Source organism: Vespa mandarinia, chromosome 23, assembly GCF_050613455.1.
Source record: "Vespa mandarinia isolate Hongniang chromosome 23, ASM5061345v1, whole genome shotgun sequence".
In the NCBI taxonomy this organism is placed as follows: domain Eukaryota; kingdom Metazoa; phylum Arthropoda; class Insecta; order Hymenoptera; family Vespidae; genus Vespa; species Vespa mandarinia.
The window spans coordinates 3,162,501-3,176,191 of record NC_140832.1 but is presented as its reverse complement, the minus strand read 5'-3'; the positions used below and the strand labels follow the sequence as shown (position 1 = coordinate 3,176,191).

At 34.7% G+C, this 13,691-nt stretch overlaps 1 protein-coding gene across 10 annotated transcripts in view; it reads left to right on the top strand.

Moving 5' to 3' along the window:
• The window catches only part of LOC118444474 (Krueppel-like factor 6), a 312,575-nt gene that overhangs the window by 157,967 nt on the left and 140,917 nt on the right, over positions 1–13,691 (top strand). For 3 of the 10 annotated variants that reach the window (XM_085663670.1, XM_085663665.1, XM_085663666.1), the window contains exon 2: positions 5,758–5,814. The exons of the other annotated variants lie outside the window; for them this stretch is intronic. The gene's annotated coding sequence lies outside the window, so the exon portion shown is untranslated. The remainder of the gene's footprint in view (positions 1–5,757; positions 5,815–13,691) is intronic. 10 annotated transcript variants of the gene reach the window in all.

The window sequence follows — 13,691 nt, the reverse complement described above, 5'->3', positions numbered from 1 at the left end:
CTCGAAAGTTTGCGTAACGAGGAACGTTAGGTGTATAGGGTATACCTACTTCGAATAAATTACTCTCTTACTACCGATGACGAGAACGTCTCGAAACTTGGGCATTTGTTAATGATAGACTACGAGTTGTCGAGATATATATATATATATATATATATATATATATATATATATATAAATGTATATATATATATCTCCTTGTAATTCTTCATCGTTCGATAATGCCTGACCATTTTCGAAGACAAGGAGTAAACCGGATCGAGGAAAGACCATCGAGAGGAATTAATTCGCGGAATTACCGCGGCCATAATCGCTTTAGCGAGCGCTGGCCTGGTTGGTCCTGGTGCAAAAAAGAAAAAAGAAAAAAAAAAAGGAAAAAAAGCTAAAGGTACGAGAGCTTGAAAATTAGCAGTGCTTTTTAACGCCGGACCGGCATTTAATCCCATTGACCACGACCATTTCTTCTTTTCTCGCTATCACATACCTTTCCCTTTACCTGCTCTTACCCCCTTACCTAACCTTTCCACCCACCCCCAAACTCTCCTACTTCGTCCTTCCTTATTCTCTCTTTTTATCTCTTCTTCCTTTTTCATTTTTCTTTTTTTTTTTTTTTTTTTCGTTTTCTATATTTTTCCCGGGTGTTCGTCGTCGCTTCGCGGGTCAACGAGAATCGCCGTTTACTAAATCGGATCAGTTTTCTCCTCCAACTAAATCCTGGAAGAATCTCTTTATAGGTTCTTGTTAACGATCGTACGATAAAATAAAAAAAAAAAGAAAAAAAAAGAAAAAGGAAAAGAGAAAAGGAAAGGAAAGGAATGACTCCATTTTAACGTAACATCGTATAACGTACGACGTTTCGTTTACTTTCCTTAATTGGTAGAATTTATTTTCACGAAGTCATCGTTTCAATTATTAATTACTGTAAGAAAAATGCTTTGATATTTTATTCACGCTCAATTCTAATACAACGTTGTATTCACTATTGTGTTCTAATATTTCATTATTATAGGATTAATCGATCGTACACGAAGATTTTTTAATCATTGAAAATTATACGAAATAATATAATATTCCGTTTTAATCGAAGCTCTATCTTATGTATTTTACTTTCGTATACTTTATAATTATAGGATTGTTGAGTACGAAAGAAATTTGAGTCATTAAATATTTTATACAAAAAAATATTCTATTTTGTATGACGAAGTGTACGTTTTTATAAATAAAACTTATGTTCACATAACATTTTGTGGAAATTACATATTAAGAAAATTGTTCTCTCTATCTCTCTTTCTCTATCTATCTATCTATCTATCTATCTATCTCTAAAATTTGAGCGACTAGCAAACGCTTACGAACGATTAGCATTTACGCTCGAAATTATTTATCCCTCGCTCATCACTATTCATGAAGAACAATCTATGCCTTGGCGTAGTTACATTTAAGTACGAGATTGTTCCCATAGTCGAGAGATCGTAGTATCGCGTTATCGAGCGAAAGGGTTGAACGACCAGTCAAACCCTTCAGGCAAAGTTAAAGAGGGACGTGTGACGAGAAAACGACGATGTTTTCGGAAGGGTAGAGGGTTCAACTGTACGACCAAGGACAACGTGATACAAAAGGCGAACGAGTGTTATTCTTCTTTATCGAATAAAACGAAGGAGTTTGAGAGAAAAAGGTAGATAAAGGAAGTTTTATTTTAACTTCTCAAAATAATGAAACATAAAAGGGATGAGATTGAAATGAAATTAGAAAGGTGAAATAAAATAAATAATTAATACGAATTATTCGTATTGTTATCGTAAATATAAAAAATGAATAGAATAGGAAATCGAATGAACTATATATAAAAAAAAAAAAAAAAAAAAAAAAAGGAAAAAAACGAAAGAAAACGAAGAAAAAATAAAATTCGAACAAATTTCAAATCGATCGATTTTCAATCTATATGAATAGTATATAAGGGTTAAAACGAAGAAAATAATTTCGAACGATTGACTTTTGATAGAAAAATAGATAAACCATTAGAAACTATTCGAAAGTTTTTCCCCGTTGGGAATAGAGAATACGTAAGGGTTCAGTGAGATTGGAATACAAGAAAATGGTTATTCCACTGAATACTTTGAATCAATATAACTTTCTCTCTCTCTCTCTCTCTCTCTCTTTCTCTCTGTCTGTCTTTCTCATTTTCTAAACCTTAACCTTCGATGATATCGCATGATGATTTTTTACATAAATTTGAAAAAGTTTTATCTGAAGTAAGTTAAAGGTAAAAGTAAATACCCGAAGGAAGTACTGACTATTTTCAAAGTAATTTGCGTAACGATCAGAGATCACAGAATCATGAAGAAGGGAAGGAGAGAGTATAGAGAGAAAAAACGAAGAGAAGTAATAGAAAAAGAAGAATGAGATGAAGGAGGAAAAGAAAAGGGAAAAAGAGGGGGATCGAAAGAAGGAAGAATGATTCTTTCGTTCGCAGACGGCCAGATCGCAATCGTGTCGCGTCTCGAGGATGCTAGAAAAGGAGTGGGGGAAGGGAAACGGGGAGGGGAGGGGAGGGGAGGGGAGTATAAGAGAAAAGGGAATAGAAGATTCGAAAGGGAATCGAAGGGTTCACGGATATTTCCTTTAAAAGAGGATTCCGTCGCGAAAACGCGGTTGCGCAAAACAAAGAAGGGAAACGTGTGACGGTAAAGGACCACCAACTCCATAGTAGAAGAATCGAAGTACAAAAAGAAAAGGAGACAGTGAAAACGTAAAGAAGGAGAAGGATAAGAAGAGATAGAAGAGAGACCGATCGACTGGCTGAGATGTGGAGGTTGCTTGGGTGATTGGGGAGGAACGGGAACAGAGGGGTTGGTGGGTAGGTAGGTAGGTGGATGGGTGGCTGGGTGAGAAGGAATCGGTTCGGTTCGGTTCGGGAATCGGTGGAGATGGAGGAGGAGGAGGAGGAGGAGGAGGAGGGAGGTGAGGCAAGCACGCTAGACGCGTATATCGATTACCGTCTCGCTGTCTCGAGCCTCAAATGGGAGAAGGAAAGGTCGTTTCTGAGAGTACCGACCGAAATCCTATTTCTCTCGGGCTACGAGCAAATCCTTTCGCCCTCCTCCCACACGTCGCCTAGCTTCTTCTTCTTCTTCTTCTTCTCCGCACACCCTCGAGGAATCCCTGATTTTCTCCTTGCTCTCGAAGGAGTCCACTGACGCGAGAATAGTTCCTACGTAGACTGTTCGTAGTACAGTAGGAGGAGGGAGGAGACGGGCTTGGGAAGAGTTGAAAAAAAATGTCTTGTCCCGTCGAAAATTCCTTAGAAGAGAAAAATCGATTTATTAATTCTCTTGTAAGCGTATTAAAGAAGAAAAAAACGAGAGAAAAGAAAAGAAGGAAAGGAGGGAGAGAGAGAAATATTTTTTTGTTCGATGATAATACTAGCGTTTAAGTAAAGATAAGGATAGAAAAGGGTCGTTTAAAAGTTTTCTCGACGACGTTTAAGGTACATCGTACAAATCATTCTATAAGTATAAAAGATCGAACGATTTATATATATATATATATACATATTACATAGAGAGAGAGAGAGAGAGAGATATATATATAACTCGCTTAGTTCGTTGATCGACGGACGTGTCAGGAATCGAACGTGGGTATCATGACGAAACGTTTGGAACAGATGTACGTCTATAAATTACGCCGGGAAAAATAAGTTTTGTCGTGAACGATCAACCAACCGACCGACCGACCAACCCTCTCTCTCTCTTTCTCTCTCTCTCTCTCTCTCTCTCTCTTTCATTGATCGTTTCGCTCATCCTAACCCCGAATGAATTTCGTTCACACGATTTCGATCGGCACGATTTGACGGATCGGTTCCAACAATTCGTTCTTTCGGAAATTACGAATTTCATTTCGTCGAATCTACAATATCGCTCAATTTTGTCCGAAATAACAATGTTGTCCTAGTAGGAACTGAAAGGAAACGTAAAGCTTTTTCTTTTACTTTCTTTTTTTTTTTTTTGCAGACGATTTATACGAAATCAATCAAAGCGTTTTAGATTTTTATACAAAATGAAATAAAAGTAAAAGAAAAAAAAAAAAGAAAGAAAAAGAAACGAGATATCGTCGAACGTATTGGAGAAAATGAAAAAAAAAATAAAAAAAGAAAAAAAGAGAAACTGTAATCAACTTCAAGCTTCATAATTCACGAAGTTGCTCGTTGACGTCGAACGCGGGGATGAACGGGATGAAGTTTTTTCTTTTCTTTTTTTGTCTTCTTTTTTTTGTTTTCTTTTTTTTTTGTTACACCTGTTAAGGACATTCTGGAGAAAACGATGGACAGTGGGGGATGAACGGGAAGGGGCAGCGAGGGAGGACTGTCGTGGGGGTTGTAAGGAAGCAAGTTAGTCGTGAGACGCCTGCACGACTTTCGTCTTAGCCTCTATTCGAAAGGACAACGCGGTGGGCGCAATTTTCTGGCCGGTCTAGATGAAGTTCGTAAGAAAGTTCACGGTGAAGTTTGGCTTGCTTAGCTTGACGAGCACAGAAATAGCATGAAAGAAACGAGAACGAGCGCATTAGAAAGAGAGAGAGAGAAAAGGGTCGGTCGTGTCTTCTTTCTTTCTTTCTTTCTTTTTTATTTTCTTTCTTTCTTTCTTTCGCGAGAAAGCAACAGCCATTTTGGGATAAGAAAAGGGAGGAAAAGTTGAAGTATACCTCACCATCGCGTCATTTTGGCCCTCCTGCATCCATCCACCGACGTTCCGCATCGTTCCTTCCAACGACCATTTCGGAACTTAAACTCGTTTCTCCTCTCTCGACTTAATAAACGACGCGTACACTTCGTCTTACTTGCATTTAACGTATCCCGTTTTATCCACGCGTCCATCTTTTCTTTTTTTCCCTCCATTTCCTCTTTTATATGCATCATCCATGATGAATTTTATTGTTTAAGCACTTATTCATTCACATGATGTCCGATAATAATTTTCTTTTTTCTTTTTCTTTTTGATTATTATTCTTGTATAATTAACTCATGTCATTAATCTCATTGTAATGTATTTAATATATTATAAACGATATATGTATTATTGTACAGATTTAATTATATATATATATATATGTGTGTGCATGTATGTGTACGTTTAATATTAATAAGTATACATTTTATCTTTGAAAAAAAGATATCATTAAAAAAAAAGAAAAAAAAAGAAATCACGTTAACAGCGAGTGAAAATTAATACATATTTCAAATAATATTGCAATGATAAGAACAAATAAATTTATTACAATTTATAGGTTTTATTCCGTGTTTTTTATTTCTTTGAAATAAAATTTTACCATTGATATCCTTTTTAAAGTCAATTATATTTCGTAATATCGTGTAATCATAATTATTCGTTCTTTTTTATCGTGATTGATGGTACAATCATGTTTTATAATTTATTTTGCCGTAATTCAGAAGAAAAATGAATCACCGTCAATTTAAAGGAGTCCTTGAATCGTGAAGGAATTTCCATTTAACGCAAATATGTTTTTATTTATAAGATAATTAAATTCATTTATTTTTAGTCAGTCTATCGTCATTGATGATTAAACCTTTGACGATCAAATCTTTTCGATTTTATTCATTCCCCGTATATCAATGTATTATCATAAATTTTCTATTCTTTTACTTTCTTCATTTATAATCAGATAATTATTAATGGCCAAACGCGTTAATATTAAATATGCGTACATAGATATGTAAATAAATTGTTTATTTTGTTACAGGTGAGTGAGTGTCCCTGGATATTTTTAAAGAAGGAGACGTTCCATTAAGCGATAAAGGTAAACAAAAGTAAAAGAAGAAAAAAGGACAAGAAAACTGATACAGGGAAGAGACAGAAAGAAAGAGAGAGAGAGAGAGAGAGAGAGAGAGAGAAAGAAAGAGAGAGTTTGATAAGAACACTATTTTTTTCTCCCTCATTATTTCATACTCTTATAAGCGCGTTACGTGCCAGCTTTGTCACTCGAGAACGTTGAGATTCGCGAAAGAAATCTCCCAGTGAGATCTTAAACAGTATATGTTCACCACGGAGCTCTATTCACGTTCTAATCTGGGCCAATCAAGCGCACGTTACTAGTATGAATGGAGAGAGGAATCGACTATCATTCTCTCTCTCTCTCTCTCTTTCTCTCTCTACCTCCATCTCTGTTTATCTATGTATGTCCTCTCTATGTCTCTGTTTCTGTCTTCCTCACTTTCTGATGTGTGTGTATACTATATGTCTAGCTAGCTGTGTTTTCTCTCTCTCTCTCTTATTCTCTGTGTGTGTATATGTGTATGTGAGTGAGAGAACTCGTAAATGCGTACGCGCGCGGCCCTGACGTGGCCCATACGCCACGACGGAGTTTACAACGATGACACGTTTACTCGAAATAGAAGCTCGCGTAAGGCCCATAACGGTACGTACATACATATGTACTTACATCGTACACGTTTATTCTTGGAAATACGATGTTGTATTAAACCATTCTATATCTGTATTGTATATCTGTATTGATGATAATATATCGTAAATAACGCCTCATGTTTACGTAGATATCTTTAAGCAAAATACATTATTGTCTACGTATTATTGCACACACAAGGTTTGAATAGTTAATTCCATTATTACGTTCATTCCGTTGTAATATTTCTTTTAATAGCTTTTTGTTACTATTTGTAATAATTTTTTATTTGTCGTCGATTTAATTACTATTATATAACACTTGCATTACTTTCTTTTTTTCTTTTTTCTTTTTTCTTTTTTTTTTTTAACCTCGATCATCTGCTTTATAACTTTTGTATTAGAAAATAGTTCAAGTTCCATTTGTAGAAACGTCGATATTTTAAACGATATGATCTTCTGATAAAAGTTTATTATTCCTGCTGCATTAATTATTCTCTTACGAATTGAATATATCGATCTGCAAGTATTTTTATTTGTTGTCAAAAGAAAATAAAAATTTTTCAATGATATTCCAATGATTCTCTCTCTCTTTTTTTCACTCTCTCTTAGTAATCACGTCTCTCTACGTTATTGTGATTTATTCTCTTTATAGTAATTTCTGACTGAGTAATTGTCTTTTAACAATTTTAGATTACTCTTTACAAACTAATCGGAATAGCGTTTCCATTGATTTTAAGCGACCTAGTTAGTTGGCGAATTCTAAATTGATTTAAATTAGAATAACGTTTATCTAGTCGATCTGTGATAGTGAAATGAGAAAAGTGGATGAAAACGAAACCCCCTTGAACTTTTCGTAGACGCATACATGCGCGTGAACATGTTTATTGCATACGTAATATACACCTCTGGGCAAATGGGATTGAACAAACCTAATATAACCCACTCGGACATCGTTCACGATCTTCGTCGAGAGATCTAAAAGGGTTTGTTTCGGACAAAGGAAACTTTTATCAACTTTAAACCTGCCTGGTATTTTCCCAATGCTTTATTTTTTTGCTTTTTTCTTTTTTTCTTTTCTTTCTTTTTTTTTTTTTTTTTACAGATACACGTTTGATGGAGAATATAAATGTAAAGTGAAAATTTAGAATCAAATTTTTCGAGTTATTTACAGAATGTTGTAATTTTATTTTATTTATTTTTTTTTTTTTTATTTTTTTATTTCTTTTTTTCAATAATAATTTTCCCAATTATTAACAGATTTTATTAATTTTATTATTTACAATACAAATTAAACAGGATGTATTGAGAGGTTATTTTAAAAATCAATTATTCTATCTCGTGACTTTTTGGATTGATTTTTCTTTTTCCTTTTTTTTTTTTGTTTTTCTTTCACATTGTGAGATTACAATTCTAGGAACTTTTAGTAAATAGAATTTTTAGCTTAATCTCTATTGAATTTTCGTTCGAGACGAGCAAACATACATATGTACACATTTTCTGATTGGATAAACAAATGTGAAGTAAATAACTTTTCCGAAACGTTTAAAATCAAATTTTCCGAATTATTTACAGAATGTTCTAATTTTATTGATCATGATCAATTAAACAGAATGTACCAAAAGTAACCCTAAATGATTTTAAAAATCAATTACACTATCTCGTGACTTTTTCTTTTTTTTTTTTTTTTTCTTAGATTGTGAAATTAAAATTCCAAGAACTTTTGGCCACACCTGGGAACTTTTTAAATTAAATTCGTACATCTTCGATCGAGAGAAATATACACGTTTCGATTAAAATTTATTTCATAACATGTAATAACAATAATCGTAATAAAGACAAAGAAAAATCGAGAGTTCTTGATATTATCATTGACCGATTAAAAAAATCGAAAGATTTCGAGTATAACTGGGTCGATTTTAAATGCATCTCCAGCCGCATTGCGACGTCATAAATAGCGAAACGTTCGGTTCAGCAGCCTCAGTCATTCCGTGTCATCAACCTCCCCCTGTTCGTGCCCCCTCTTCGTCGCTCTTTCTACTTGCTCTCTCCTGGCCCACTCATCCCGATCGGTAGTAATTTTCTCTCCCATTCCCCCCTCACCTACCCAACTCCCCCTCTTTCAATCCAACCCTCCCCTTCTCCCCTCCTCCTTCTCCTCCTCTTTTCTCTTCGACGTTCGATCTTTCGATGTATAGTTCGATGAGTACACATATACGTATACATATAAATACATATATATATATATGCATGTACATATATATATATATATATATATATATATATATATATATATGTATATATATATACGCATATCCCATGTACGATAGGAGCCGATCGAAGAGGACAGTGCTCGGTCCTGTCACGTACAGAGATCCGTTTATCGCCCGTTCCCTTTGCATACCGGTCACTCTGTAACCCTTGCCTCCGGATATACTGGGTGTTCTCAATTCTAACCGATGGTCGTACGTTGTTTCCACCCTCGTTCGAACTACGAATAATGCGAACTATGGGGGAATACGATTCTGATCTATAGTTGGACACATCCAGCAACGTTCATTGTTAACTTTATTAGAGATTATACGATCTTTCGATCCATGTTCGTATGCGAATTTCTACGTTCGTTTAAATTATCTTTGAATTGTTTTGTTTATATCGTATTTGAGGATAAAGAAAAAATAATTAATAATATGGCAATTAGTTTGAGAAAGAAAGAATGCTTGATTGTTGCTTAAGACGAACAATTTATATTATATATGTATGTTTCGTGTGTGAATGAGTCATTGTTCGTATGTTTTAAGTAAGTGTTTGGATCAGCTATTGGTATTGGTATTAATGTAAATGCACGTTTGTGTCAATGATAAATTATTAAAAATTAATCGAAGGATTAGAACTATTCACTTGTGCTATAGAATTGTATAGTGTTATAGACAATTGTATAGAGAATAATATTCTGTTGTGTAGTGTCGAATATAATTGAATATGGTTGCTTAGTATTATGTACTATTGGATATTATAATATAATACTCTAGTGTTCTATTGAGAATTGCATATAACATTGTATAGACCGTAGTTTATTAAATTCGTCTGTGTTTTATCAAATATACATACATACATATATATATATATTCGGATATTATTTATATGCATATTTATACGATATATTATAGTATAGAATTTCTGATTTTAACATTTTGCATTGCCCTTGAATTGTTTGATAAATAAATAATGTTGTATTATGATAATAGCACTTATTTATGAATTAATTCTGATTTATTGATATTGGATTACACACATATATATTTATTATATTATTTGTATGTTATTTATATTATATATTATATATACATACATATATATATATATATATATATATATAATGTAGCTATCTATAATACATATACACACAATACAATTAATTTCATACATACATACATATATATATAATGTCATTATTATATTCGTGTATATAATTTAGTAATATCTCGTCATCTATAAATGTAAGGAAGTAAATGAGTAGAAGGAATTCTGAAATCTTTGCAAAAGATTGTTTCTTGCGGTAGAATGTAATGTCGTGTAGAAATAGTCGAGCGGTCGTTACTACTAGAGAAGAATCTTTTTACGAGTTAGTCGGCCCTTTCTCTTCCCTAATTAGCAGAATCTGGCTTCGTGCCAGGAGCGTCGACGTCGGACGGTACCAGGGGCTGATCGCCGGCACCCTTCCCCGAGACAACTCGGCCGAAACGACATTCAGACCGCAAACGTTTCGCATTCCGACCAGCCGCACAAATCTCGTCGACGCGTCTGTGACGTCCCGCTCGAGAACACTCGGCTATGGACAACGTGGACAGACGGGTTCTCTCTTTCCAACGTGTTCAACCTAGGAACGGTTTGAATTCGTTCTACAAATGCCACCCTTTGTGTCAACCCCTTAAGAATCGAACGTCTCGTTAGATAGATACTAATTTTTCGCAAATTCTAATTTTATTCTTTCGTATAATGATACCCGAATTGTATAGAAAATTTTACGTATCATAATAGTATATAGTTATAATAGTAATAATACAATAGGAATAATAACGCATAACAATAATAAACGTAATAATTTTATTATAGATTCAACAATAATTTTCACTTCCATTTTTATTTATTTATATATTTATTTATTTATTACTTATGTTAATCTTTATATGATTAAAGGAATGTTTTCTTAACTGCACCATAATATTAATTATTTATGTACGCGATTGATTTGATTACTTTGATTATCATCCTAATTATTTTTAAAAAGAATTGACAGAATTGTTATTCGCAATTATCTTGTTTTCTCTGACGTATGAGAAAAGAAATATTACGAAAGTACTATTGTCACAAAAATTGTCAAAGAACATTTCTCAAATTTTATGAAATTGTATTTTTATCCATGTTATCTTTTTAACGAAACGAAAGGTCAACGTCCCCGTTTACTACCATTGAAATCTAATTGGTCGCAATGAAAAATCGAATGATACTTTTCTAAATCGAGTACGTACGATCGATAGGAGACGAATAAGTAGAGAAGAGACAAGAGTGGATACTCGATTACGATCGTCACTCTAACAGTGGAGAATCGCGATACGCGTTGAGAATAATTTCGTTTACTGAAGAGTCAGATAGAAACTGGCACCCTTTCTTCGTTCGTTTTGTTCTCGTTTTGTACTATGTTTCATTCTCTTTGGCTGCCTCTTTCTCTCTCTCTTTCTCTTTCTCTTTGTAGCCCCCTCTTGAAAGAAAAAGAAGGGTAAAGTTGGTTGCCAAAGGGACGCCTGTAAGGTTTACGACCCTCGAAAGGCCCTTGGCTAACGACGTTACGCGTCCACCGACACGCCCGGTATACTTTAGGAGCTCTCCAATTAATTATTCCGCGGGATTTCGCCCCGATTTAATTACGGTTCTTACCGTTTCGGCTTCTTTCTCTCTCTCTCTCTCTCTCTCTCTCTCTCTCTCTCTCTCTCTTCCTCTCTTTTGGGAGCGATCGTTTTCTCTTTCGTTTTCTCCTCCCTCTTTTGTTTTCTACTCTCTTCTTATTTCTCTTACTTTCTTCAATACAACGTGTTTCCAAACGACTAAAGTGCGGTGAACATTGTCGCATAGTGAATTTTCGAAAACCTCCTTAGATTTAAATTATTCAATTAGTTATACCTTATCTTACGTCCTTGTACCTTATAAGTACTCTCGGGGAATATCTAATCCTCTTATCTGCACGTAGATCGATAACGTTAGACCTTGACTGTTCTCGTAACACGATTAATCATTGAGAGGTCGTCTAGATCGGTTAAAAAAAAAAAAAACAGAGAAAAAGTTAATTGATCGAGGAGAGAGAGAGAACGAGAGAGACAGAGAGAAAGATAAAGAGAGAGAGAGAGAGAGAGAGAGAGAGAGAGAGAGAGAGAATGTTATTGGGTTCGTCGTGCAAATTTAACACAATTTTTATTTTATCGACTAAAGCTTATTCACGATCCTTAGTTTGGACTAGCATTGGCGTTTAATTAGAGGAGAAATCGAATAAATAATTCAAATTATCTCGTTCGTTTCGTTTCACGAATATCATTGGCAAATTTACCTTGTGTTTCTCAATTATTATAGTATATATGAGAGTTCAAATGGTCGAATTAATAAATGCATTTGTAAACTTTCTATCTCTCTTTATCTTTGTCTTTGTCTTTCTCTTTCTTTTTTCGTAAAAGTAACCATCGAAGGGAAGAAAAAAAAATCTCTATCGAAGTTTCACCGTTCCCTTGACTTCCTTCCTATGCTTCGGCTCGATAAATCCTTTGGTGGAACGATCAAAAATACATGCGATGGAAAAATTACGAGGAAGAAACTGAACGATCGGCCGTATCGATTTCGAAGCAATTAACTAATTAAGATGGTTGATATTCGATGAACCGTAAGTCCATTCAAGACTCAATACAAACATCATGATGTAGCATTAACAAGTAATTATATTAATAAGACAAGGTTTCCTCTTTATTAAATAGAGTTTACTCGTCTTATTTTTAGAAATCCTAATCACTATAGAATTGCAGTAATTTCTCTTCAATTTACTTTCTTTTCCTCGGAGTAAAACGTTTTTATAGTGAAAGAAAAATATGTACGTATAAAAATATACATAAAATTAAATATATAAAAGTATATATATATATATATATATATATATATATATATATAAAGAAAAAAAAATATCTGTCGTAGGAAGCGTCAAGCACAGTTTTCGTAGACGAGACTGAAGGAGACTCGACGAGACCAGGGCGCCTCACATTAAGCGCTCTCTCTCTCTCTCTCTCTCTCGACGAGGGGTTCACCCTCACTGACGTGGCATAAAATTTCCAACAATTTCCACTCACCGAATACCCCCTGCCCTTCTACTCGGCCCCCCTTAATGTCTTCCTTCATGACGTCTCTATATGCATACAGGCACGATTTCAAAATGAATTCAGGCATAACGTTGGAAGGTTCGGTCGGTTCCTCTCTTCCCTTTACAAAATTTCCCTCCTACCGGGGGACGACTCATTGTGACATGCAAAATTTAATCTTTAGCCGGCACTCCGGCGTATTAAAATTGCGCTCTAAAGCAGTATGAAACGATCTCGTGGCCGATCGAAAGCCACGGGTATAGCAGGCTCCACTAGGATTATGCACGCGGGATAACTAATTAATTTTAAAAACTCTTCTCCCGCGATACCTCTAACCTGCGATACGACACGTTAGATTATGAAAACACCGACCTTCGTATATAAATATTCATGCTATTTTTGTTTCTTCTTCCTCTTCTTCCACTTTTTCTTTTCTTTTTTCTTTTTGTCTTTTTTTATTTCCCTGAATTCTTTCTTTTTTCCCCCCTCGTTATTCATTAATTTTTGATAAGCTTAATAATTCTCTTCCCCATTTATCAGACTGTAAGAATACGTAATTACGACGGAAATATCAGGCTAACCTGGATGGAAATGTTTCCGCGGCTCTTTAATTCCTACCAAAGTATATACATAATTCAAATTAAATTTCAAATTATATACGTTCTATAATCTAGAAAACAGAAGAGGAAGGAGGAGAAGGAAGAGGAGGAGGAGGAGGAGAAAAAGGAAGAAAAAAAGGAAAAAGGGAGATCGCGAAACGTTATCCGTAAGAGGTGATCGTTTAGGGAAATCTCCATAGCGAGAGAGCGAGAAAGAGAGAGAGAGAAAGAGAAGAGAGCATTATCCGTAATTTCCGTATATCAACATCCTGCGAGTCGAT